Genomic DNA, 12,142 nt, shown 5'->3' with positions numbered 1-12,142 from the left:
ATTCTGGAGTTACTATAAATCAAAACTTTACTCTAGATTATCTTGACAATGAATTTGGTCAGTAAATAATACACATGTCAGTAAACAATACACCCGCCAGCAAACAATAACAGCCCCTGTTTCTCACAATGAATAAAATGCGACATATGCCACTATTATTTTGACCCCCTGGTATCGCCTTGTGACACGTATGACGGTAAACCTGGCATAATAACCACGTTTATTACATCACATCGCTTTACTCCCGCTTCCATAATTCAACTACTGCTTTCCTCTTAACCGACTGGCAACAGAAGCTTGGAAAACAATTTTCGTATAATCAAGGACTTGAAAGCGAGTTACGGAAAAAACGAGGAATCGAGGGGACGGACAATGGAGCTCGGTCAAAGCTTTCGGTACAGCGAACACGGTCCAGCAGAATGTTATTTTCCGTCTTGTTGCATGCGGAAACAACATTTCGGCGCGGCAATGACGAGGCGCCTTTTCACGGCTTATTAACCGCTCTGTGTATGTGTGCGTGTGTATCGGGCGCGCGCGACAAAAGCGTGTTCGTGACACGGTGTTAATGACATAGTCGAGAACTCGCAGCTTGAACACGCACAGAAAGTGGCGTGTCTTCTTCAAAGAGACTGCGCAACCCTCGCGCGGGTCCCAGAGCGCGCGGTTCGAGCCGACGCGACGCGACGCGACGCAACATCAAGAAAGAGTCACCGACCGTGAAAAGATTATTTTCCCGGGATTACGACGAGAGAATTCTCCCGTGAACGTCTCCTCTTTCTGCTTCCTTTCCCCGAAATTGGATCTTGAACTCCCTAATTTAGAAAAACCCGCAGGAACGTTCGACCCTTTTACCGAATCTCTTGCTTTACCCTCATCCCCAAATTGATTATTTCGGCCGGCGTGTTACATTCGCTGACTTTGTAATAAGCGATTAGGATGTAATGGTTCGACCGTGTAACGGTTCGCTCCGAGGAAAAAGTTGTTCCATAATAGCACCGCTCCGGGCGATGGAAAAGTTTCGGAGGCTTTAATGAGAAATTAAACTGGTACACTTCTGTGATGTAGATTATAACGTGCGCTTAACGCGAGCTTATGGTTCGGAGTTCGAGAAATAATTAGGAGATCTGCCAGAAAAGATTCGTCATGGTTCGCCAGATTTTTAGGTAAATATTTACTTCAGCGATTTTGCTCTAAATGTGTTTATTTTTTGCGGTATTTTAAAAAGCGACTCTTTATTTTGTCACTGAATCGAAGTATCGATCGGGCGAGCTTGAAGAAATAATGTACTTTCCGTATTTTTATGTATATATGTCATAGAAGACGAGATTCTGAACAACTTTTATCCGAAAAATAATCGTCGTTCGATTTTATTTATCGAGGGATCGCTAAATAATAATCGTAAATGAAAAATACATGTATCATTGTAATTGCATTACTAATAGCAACGTGTTGTATAAATTCTATATTCGGCATATCGATTGCAACCGGGTGCTTCAACATTATTTCGCTGTAATGTAATTGGCCGATTTCGATGAAATGAAACCTATTTCGATTACTATTGTTTGCTATTGCGAACCATTGTCACTGTATCACCGAAATTAGTGTTTCCAATAATTATGTGAATTTCAACGTACGCGGGCATCCTGTATACTACAACCGTCATAAGATACTAATCGCTGAACTACGCGAAATGTTCGAACAATATTAATTAACATGTCACGTGCGTTTTCACATTGCGTGACTGAAATGGCTGGTAACGTGGTAACGAATCAGCCGGTAATATACTTCATTAAAAAATGCTTTATCGAGAGAAATTAAAGAGAGAGTCCAGGCGACTCGTTTATAATTGTTGTATAATTATTTCTCACGAACTGCGCTGGTTAATTTAGAGTCTTTAAACGTTCAAGGATCCGTTCATATTCCGCTCATTAAAAAAGTCGAGTTCGCTGTAGATGTAGTAAATGAGCAAATATTGATGTGCGGTTCTTATACACAGGGTGCTCCAGTTTCACTCTCACGGACAAATATGTATAAGAAACTTTAACCCTTCACTGCGGACGCGTAGTCTGACAGACTCTGCCGTGAATATTATTGCTCATAAGCGCTAGATTACGGAGCACTAAAAGCAGCTGTTTTATAATAGTTATTGCAATATTTGCCGCGAGCAACACGTATATTGAACAAATAAATGTATCATAAATGTATCTTTACAATCGAAATGATCGTAAAATTAAAAAATTAACGCGATTTCTTTTCTTTGTAAGTTCAAGTATTCTACGTGAAACTATGAAATATTTTGCAATAAAAATGTGTAATACATGTTACATTTAATTTCTGTGTAAAAATTAATGTGATATTTATTTTGCGAACTCCTTCCACTCAGAGGCACCACTAAAATTTGTTACATCACGTTTTCAGATAATTTTTATATTAACAAAGTTTAGATTTAAAACATTGTTAAGAGTGTAACTGTTGCGTAAGTCCCAAGAATCAATTTCATATGCATAAAATGCATTTTATCGTATGAAATAAAAAATACTATATGTGAGAAAAATGATTTTATATTTACAGTTAAAATAGCTTCGAGTGCAATGGGTTAATACTTTGCGATACAGTTTTTTCGTCTATAATCCTTTCCCTGATAGAACGAGACAATTTTTGTGTACAATCTTCGCGACAATTTTTGTACGCCCCCGTTTACCTTCGTTCCTAGCCTTTGATAATAGAATAATCGAATTTTGCTTCGATCTAGGAGCAATGAATAACATTCATATTTAATAGACGATGTACGAAATCTTCATCGCGTGTTTGACTCGTTATAATGCGAGGGTTTAAGCGAATTGTGTGCAACGAATTTTCTTGCTTGCGTAATAGATATTCAGCGATGATACTAAGACGAATCTTCGTAAATTAACTCTTTGCACTCGTTCCTTTCGGAGAAGTTTTTATCATAAAGCGTAACTTAATGTACGAAAGCAATTTTAATGCTCGTTGCACTTTATTAGGTTTCCATTTATGAAGAACACCGAGAAATGAACCGCCCAAAACGGACTAGATCTTCCACTTTTCATCGTTAGTATTGATGTACTCTTGACATGAGCCGTTTATTTTGAAAATGGCCTAAGTCCATTTATTTGAAAATCCAGATATTTAAGGATTTTACGTTTTAATAAATTTAAAAATATTGCTAATTGATAACAATGGTATAATGGTATAATGTTTTTGTGTTCCTAAGGGTCACTGCGTTCTTTCAGCTTTGCTGACATGAAATTGTATGTATAACGTAGAAATATGAATATTAAAATAATAATACTATATAAAAATAATATATGAAAATAAAATAATAATATATAAAAAATAAAAATATCTCGGTGTTTTTGAAAAATGACTTAGGCCACTTTCGAAATAAACGGCTCACATGTAAAAGCAATTACTGGACTGCGGATCATCGCGCAAATTCTCATCGTCGCTCTACAGAAATTAGCGATTTTCAAAACATTTTTCGTAACATCGCAATTCGAGGAGATATTCGGTTGGCGATGTTTAGATGGACGACCTCGTGTAACATGGGCTCCCGCGATTCAACTGGCTGACGAACTTTTGAAAGGTGATAGGGAGCCATTCTGTCGAAACCAGATTTGTCATCCATTGTAGACCGAATGGCCGGCTACACACGAACATTCTTCCACGCGAAACTAGATCAGTCCGTATGAAATCTGCGACGAGAGATAGGTACACGGACCACACAACTACAAATACACCGGGCTCGGGGAACTTGCCCTGAAATTCCGATGAAAGTTTAATCGTTTTTTCCGAGTCCGCGGCCGAGCCGATATATCGGTAGACAGTCGTAAATATTACCCTGTTGCATAATTTCTATCGCGTGTCTGTCGACATCAAGACGAAAGAATAAACAGGAACTGTCGGACGATACGTACGTCAAGCGTGACGGAAGTCGTGAGAAATCGTGCAACAGTTTGTTAAATGGCTTCTTTGGATGCTCGCGAATAATTCTTTTTTTTTTATTTTTGGTTTGATGTCGCATCGACTACGAGGTTATTCCTTAAAGAATTCGACAAGGCGATAAGAATGGTCTGTTCTTTATTGTTCCCCTTAGATTTTGTTATACAGTTGAGTTTCTCTCAAAGAGTTCAGGGTATCTTTGCAGGGTTTAATTGTAATATTGTAATATTTATCACCTGAATAATCGTGAATTAAAAAATTAATGACCTGTCATTTTGACGGGTTCCGTAAATCTAGTGTTAACCTTTAACTATTAGACCTATTCAAACTTACGTAATCACTATTAGCGGTCTTGGTATTGTTAAAAAGTGTTAAATAAAGGATCAAAATCGATTCTTACTTTGCACATCAATAAAGATAAGGTCCAAGTTTGATTGAGTCAAGTGTATTAAAAACGTTCCTTCTTTTACAATTTTTGTTGCAATTATGGATAAGAATTATGAATAAAAATGAACAAGTAATTAGCGGCAATCTCACAAATCTGCTGTAGTAGTTAAGATGCTTTTCAGATGCCAAGGCTGTGCTTGGGTTAAGTTTGTATTTTCAATAGATGACATGTTTATAACGGTTGGTTGGAAAGATTGCAGATCGGTGGTTCTAGTTTCTGAGGGAGATATTCGTGGGTGATTTTAGATTATCCAGCTTTGGGTCTTGACAGAGTTATGCTGTCTTTCCTGTTCAGGTTGTTGGTGAGCAATTTGTTGGTAGACGTTTTTAACGATGTTACGGATCTTGGATCGGTTGGTCGTATTCGAATTCCTGCTCGTAAATAATTATCGCAGTGGAAATTACACGAACGCATTTGGAGATGGAGAAAGTATTCAAAGCGGAGATAAATGATAGTAGACTGAATATACGTTTACACTTCCTTTTGAAAAAAGCACGGTAGCTTTTCCCAGCGCGATGTAGTTTTTCATTCTCCGTAAAAAAAGGTAGACTGTCTGGGGAAAAGTTCCGTTGCTTATCCAGTACATTTTCATCAGAAAATGGGAAAGTTTTATGGAAAGATTCTGTGAAATTGTTGGGAAGATGGATTATAGCCATAACGTATATTAGCTACTGTTGGATTCATGTTTGACGGACGGGAAAGTGACAGAACTCTTCGCAAATGAGATTCACGCGTTCATGGTATACAGGGTGTCCAGAAACGTTGGTACCAAACTCATACTATGCGTTACTGCGTTATATATATATATATATATATATATATATATATATATATATATATGAATTACTTTCATCTATTCATATAGTAATAGTAATAATATATATACACATGTCAATTAGTAATGAATTTTCATTTTTTCTAATTATTGCACAGTTCAAAAGCTAGAAAAATGCTGCAAAAATGCAAATTACGGTCATGGCTTGTAAAAAGATCTCAAAGGAGACCTAAACAATGCAGTTGCGTATAGCTATACACCAGAATATCTCCATAAGGAGTTGATGAGTTGATCTTGAACACGACTATAAACACAGAAGAAGAAAAATCCAGCAGTAAAATCTTCAAAAGAATTCAAGAGGGTTGTTATTTCACTTTCAGTTTAGGGAAATTTATAACAGGAAAAACTAACCTGTGTTAAACTGCCGACTTTCCGTAAAGTCCGCGGTCTACCTGCAGCATTTAGCTTTGTTTTACATTTTCAGCATTTTCGAATACGTTAAGAATTTACTTTTACATCTTTAGTAACATAAGGAATCGGCTATTACTGTAAAATTGCAAGTGCCGAATGGTTGCGGATTTGTTAATTATTGTGCTGTACTATTATTAGCGACGATACATTCGTAACGTAAAAGAATGCATTTATATTAATTAAACTTAACGAATTAAAATCTACTTTACTTTCGTATTGAAAAAGTGATTAGTTAGCGAAATTCCCATGACACTCGTTATTTTGACATTGTACATGCATAACTCTTTTTATGTATAAATATTTGTATACCAATTTTTAAATATATATAAATTAAAAATTTAATTCTTTTTTATAAAACGAAATTTTGTAATCTTTTATATTACATTATTGTAAAAGTGACGTCAATGTTGTAAAAGAAAATTAGAATTTTAAACTATGGCAAGAGTGAATTTTTACTTAAGAAGCGAGTAATTAAGTGAGTAATGTAGCGTTAAAAAGAGACTTGATGGTTCGTTGATTTCAAACTGAAATTGCAAAGAGACTGAAAGATGACGGAAAGATGTGGATGCACCTGTTCATTAATTCGTAAAAGAAACAGGTAAAACGATCGCCGACATTCCGCGAACCAGCTGGGGATCGATAAAAAAATTCGAGGGAACTATCGGGGATTAGCTGAAGTACATTAAAGGCACACCTGGTAACACGGACCGACCGGCTCCGGCCGGTAATACGAATTTAATTTCGTAAATCTCGAAAATCATTCTGTCGAAAAGTTCCGTCAACAACTCAATTTTTAGTAGGCCGAAAGTTGCCGCTACATCATCGAGTGTTACGAGGAAAGTTGAGAAGTGCTTGAAAACTTCTGCTCGGCGCAATCGGTTTCCGCTTACGTTGGTCGAGTATTGTAGAAAAATGGCGTTCGTGCTCGCATGTTCTGAAACCCCGTGTGTTGGCTGCGCTGAAAAAAAATCGCGATTTATGCACGCGGGCGATCGATTGATTCATCACCGAGATCCGTTAATCGCGCGGATATTTATTTTCTGTTTCGAGATAACCTTGAACTCTCATAATAAATTATATCAAGGTAAAATTGAGATCTAATAGTAAATTACATTGAGATAGAATGAAAATATTATCTAGTCCACCTTTCATCGATACAACTTTTATAAAATATATAATTTAATAAAGAATATCGAAGTATATATCCTTCTTAACCAATTCGTTATTTTTAACAGGTACATTCGTCATTAAGAAGTGGCACCATTTTGTGTTATGTCGAGTATGCTTCTCAAAAACAGCTAACTAATTAAGAAGAGTATGTACTTCGATATTTTTTTATGAATGAAAGTTGTATTTAAACAAACTATGAAAAAAACGAACTTTTAATAAAGGTGTAACTGGTTAATCCATTAAATAAAAAAAAAAGAGTTATCACTCTACTGACAAAGCAACGGAATAAACGTCACGAACACCGGACATCTAGCTCGAAAGTTGCACAGCGTTCGAAAATGTTCCGACGATAACGCTGCATCTCGAAACGCTTGGCCAAGTTCGAAACTAGAAACGTTTGCATTAACCCGAACGTTTAATTCTACAAATCGTAGAAAAAGTAGAAGAGAAAGAATTGAGGCGTCGGCGATTTGTTCAGGAAAAAGTTCGCTCCTCCAAGGGATTCGTCACACTCCCCGAGTCTCATTGTTAGTAGAAACAATTTCCTCGGGCCGGGCCGTCCTTTAATTAAATTTAAAAAACGAGGGAGAGCGAGCTTAAACTCGCATCAAAAGTACATTAAGAACGCTCATTCGTTCAATCCCGTGGAAGCCCCGCGAACGTTGTATGCCCCGCCAGCTGAGAATGAGATCGGCGAATCGTAGATGGATCGGATCGGGACCGACGAACTTTCGGCCGGCATTGTTCCCCATGGCGGAACAGTTTCATTACTCTCTCCCACCGTTCCTCGTTTTCCGCGCGATTATTCGGTTGCGGATCGATTTCCATGACCCACTTGAAATTTACGGTTCGCGGAGCGCGCGAGGGTGGATTTCGAGTGCCGGCCGCCGCCATGACGGATATTGGTATGGTAATTGGCCGAAGATGTCGTTCCCGATTCGTCCGAAACACGTTACACCTTGGTCCCGATGACATTAACTGACGCCACGCTCGCTTATCAGCGGTCGTTGGCCGTCGATCAGACGCGTCGTAAATAGATTTAAACTTCCGACGCGATCGAGCTTATGGGGGCGTCGTCTGCTCTTGTTTGGGACGGTGGCTGGGTCCCCTAATACCCGCGAATCAGTTTATCGTAAAATCACGGCAGCCGAAACTAACGTTGTCGCTCGGGGCCGAGGATCGCGCGTCGCTATTGCCACCGTCGAATGTTCGTTTAAAGGAGTGTTTAATCATTCCCCGGGACGTTATATCGGAATCAAGAGGATTTCCGTTCGGTAAAAGCATCCCGAGGTTTATGCGTTCTCCTGGAGCTCGATGGAACTGCTTGTTTCCGTCGGGCCACTAGAACTATGCTGCTTTTCCGTTTCCAATTGGAATCGGCCGATACGGACTCGTTAAATGATCGCCTATGTACTGGAGAAAACGCGATATTCCCAGTTTGTTTACGCTGTTTCGCCCGAAGTTATGTTTCCTACGTGTTTATTAATGGGTTTTATTGATCAATCTGCTTTTCAGTTGAATCTGGCCTCGGCCGCATACTCCATCAATTGGAAATTCCTGAGAATACATTTCCCGGCATTTTCGTAATTTTTCTCTTCTCACTTCTTGTCTCGTTTTGTAACATAGCGCGTGTTCGATTGTATAACATAGTTGAACCAATTACTGTGGATTGTATAATTACTGTGGCTTCAGTTTATTTTTATGTCTAATTAACATTATATTCATCGAATAAGACATAATAAAATTTTTTACTTGAACACAATGAATTATTTATTTGTTAAAATTAAACTTGTAAATGACGGAAGTTCTTAGAGTACCACGAAAATAACTTGAATTTTTTAATACTGAATTCGCGGAAGTTTCTGTGAAGCTTATGGAAAAGCTTAGGAAAGTATTGAACGAATGTAAGACCAAAAATTATAAGGATTTCTAAATTGAAAATTAATTCATTTGGAAATTATTGATACGACGAAAAATTCTATTGTTCAAAAAATTATAATAGTATTATTTTACAACACATTTGCATTGATTGTTTGGATACCTGTGATTTACTATTTAATATTTGAACCATTACATGTGGTGAACTTTATTCGTAAGAATTAAACCATAAGTTTTGAAAATTTAATTCATCATTTATGCATTGTCTAGATATCGTTTTCATTGCCATAAAGATCACTTAGATGTGACCTGAATAAACTTTGAGAAATAATTGTTTCAATGATTCGTTGGAAGTTGATCCAGTGTCCACGATTTTCCAAGTTGGTATAATTCCACGGAATAGAATAGAACGTTTCGTTAAAGGATCGCTGCAGTTTGATGTTTCTTGAGTAGATAAAGAACTCGTCGAGATGATAACGACTCCGGTAATTCCGCGGATCAGCTTCGGTGTTCGACCTTCATTAGACAACTCCGCTCTGCTGAAACTCGTTAAATCATTTAATGGAAATAAACTCGGCGAGATATTTGTCGACTCGACACAGCGAGTTCTTCCCACGGAGCCCATTCAATTACAAAAGCTAGCCGTTTCCCGAAATGAATAATTATAGACGTCCTCTTAATTACTACATTGCTAATAGCACTAAATTTGTCTGTTATCATCACAGTTTTCTCGTACTCCTTATATCCTCACAGCTAATATAATCGTCATCTGCTAATAAATTTTAATGTCCATAGTGGAAATTTTGCGAACTATTCTTTCTGAAATTTACAGACGAAATTAGCATTTTTGTTAAAAAATTTATAATGACTTACAACATCTTTTAAAATTATTTATTTGCTCAAAGGCAAATATTGCTTTCCTCGTTGCATTAGTTCCATCTTATATGTATAATCCCGATGAAGTATTATTATATATTTATATATATATATATATATATATATATATATATATATATATATATATATATTAATATATATAAATGCTAATATATATTTCCTTAAACAGTGTTCGGTAAGAAACTAAAGAGTCATAATAAATAATATCGAACACGTGTACCTGTAACAATTTTATATTTGCTGAATAAACCATCTGGTTTAAAGCGTTAATTAATAAGTAAATAAATATTTAATTGTCCTTCATTTCGTCGTAGAATATTACGGCACTACATAATAATAAATTTCTAGAAACGCTTAATTACATTTTGTTGGCAAACGATCGTTCTTCGTTTCCACAGATGCGGTGGCAATCCTTCGTTACGTTTAGTAAACCAGAACTGCACGTCAAACATTCCTGCTAATTGAAGCAATCTTTCGGCTACGCGAAGCAACCTGGTCCCCACGACAAAATCTTATTCAGAACGTTCACTTACTCGAGCACACAAAAAGCTTCACAGGAATGGTAGCAAGAAGCAGCTTCAACAAAAGAGCATAATGGTAAAGGGTTACTAAGCAGCGTCCTAGAAAAACCCCTACTCAACAGTGAATGTTAATTGCACCGCGGTTAATTAATCGTTAAACAGTTTAAGAGACACGCTGCAAATCCTTTGTTCGTGCAAGTGCATTTTTACTGCATTTATGTTCTCGAGAAACCGACGACGTTCCTTTTAATAAGTGAACGAGCTTTCTTCGCGATAATGCGAATCGCATTCTATTTTGACGATACTTACGCAACAGGTTTCGTTTTCTGCTACTTCTTCAACCGATGCGTCTGAGTCCGAATATCAATAATAAATCTTCATAATAAATCTAAGAATAGTAAACTTTTATCATCCGGCTGATATTAATTTATTATTCTCGACATGTAAATTCATTGTCGTGTGGACACGTTTCACGTGTAAATAGATGCAACATTATGAATTGCATACATTAGTACAGGTTTCACGTGGCACTGTAACTACGTAATTGTTTTATTATTCGAACACCCATTAATTGGAATAGCAAACGCTTCAAATTGCACTGCACATTCAAATTTGTACGTGCTACTTAAACATTATTCTTTATAATATAAATACTTCACCTTTTTATCATTTCTGGCGCGCAGTCATAATGCATAGCTACGCAACAAATATTACATAATATTATCGATATACAGTAGAGACTCCCTTATCCGAACACTTATTTTTAGAATGTGTAGTATCCAAACGTTCCATTATTTAATCTTTGTATTATATTTAAATACATTATTCCTAGTAGAGATTTTATATTAAGGTATTAGAAAAATGATAAAATAATAAGAATAATAAATAATAAAATATATAACAATTCAATAAGAAATAACATTAAGCTGTCATAATAATAAGACTAATATGGCGTGTAGACGTTAGCAACATTTTTTTCTCTTTAAATTGAACTATTTATGAAACTGAATTACAATGAAAAATGACTTCGTCCTTTTCTTCTTTCTTTTTATAGCCTTTTATTCTCTTTCTTCTCTGCTTTTTTTCACATGCTGTTCCTATTTCTTAGATTTCACAAATGTCAGTGTAGATAATCGATTTCCAGACTGAGAGACCACAAGTTTTCACAAACTAAACGCTTCAGAGAGTCAAGCGAAGATCGATTTTACATTTAAATAGATCAAGTCAAAGATTACCAGAAAGAAAATCATACTTCCAAAATCATAAATTAAGTGATCATAATTTTAAGCCTTTAAGAACAAGTTACTCCAGACAATCGAAAAGTCATTTTAGTTAGAATATATTAATTGCATATAAATGTGATTGAAATGACAACGTGTACGTTGAAAAAGTAGTTCTACATAATAAATGAAAGATGTGCAATGATCGCTGTATTAAATCTAAAATTATTTGCAATGTTACTTTCGCCGAGTGTTACTCTCGATTCCGAGAGTACTCGGAATAGTAGTAGAAGTTATCGTATAGTAGTATGAGTTTACTCTCTCCTACTCTGAAACCATCCCGGAAAATAAACTAATGCACGAATCGTCATCATCGCATTGTTGTTGGTAATAGACCAAGTGTATCTGAGTCGCAATACACTGGCTGTAATCGTGCATCATGTTATCCGAAGGGCTTTACGTAACAGTTGAAATTCCCATCCGCAATGGAGACAACACGGGACTCTTTGATCGGGATCAATTACATGTAACCGCAAACAAATTGAATTAGATTCGAACGGAATTATCGTTATCACGTTTTGCTTCGGCCGGCCAATAATTCCGACGGACGGAAGCTTTTCATGTGAGCGAATTTCATCGCAGCGAATCCGATATGCGTACGGACAGCAGTCGCGGCAGTAACTTCGTGTGCGTATGCACAGGAATGCACTAACCTGCCTACTAATTACTAACGGTAGGGCAGTGCATTGGTCCAGATCCTCTGGCTGGATATACCTGGAACTGCGCACGACGGACGCAA

At 36.8% G+C, this 12,142-nt stretch overlaps 1 protein-coding gene across 3 annotated transcripts in view; it reads left to right on the top strand.

The window, feature by feature from the left end:
* The window catches only part of nAChRa7 (nicotinic acetylcholine receptor alpha7 subunit), a 385,318-nt gene that overhangs the window by 208,226 nt on the left and 164,950 nt on the right, over positions 1–12,142 (top strand). The gene's annotated exons all lie outside the window — the stretch shown is intronic.

Source organism: Megalopta genalis, chromosome 11, assembly GCF_051020955.1.
Source record: "Megalopta genalis isolate 19385.01 chromosome 11, iyMegGena1_principal, whole genome shotgun sequence".
Taxonomy (NCBI): domain Eukaryota; kingdom Metazoa; phylum Arthropoda; class Insecta; order Hymenoptera; family Halictidae; genus Megalopta; species Megalopta genalis.
Note: the sequence above shows the minus strand (reverse complement) of the source record. Positions and strands in the feature narration are given on the sequence as shown.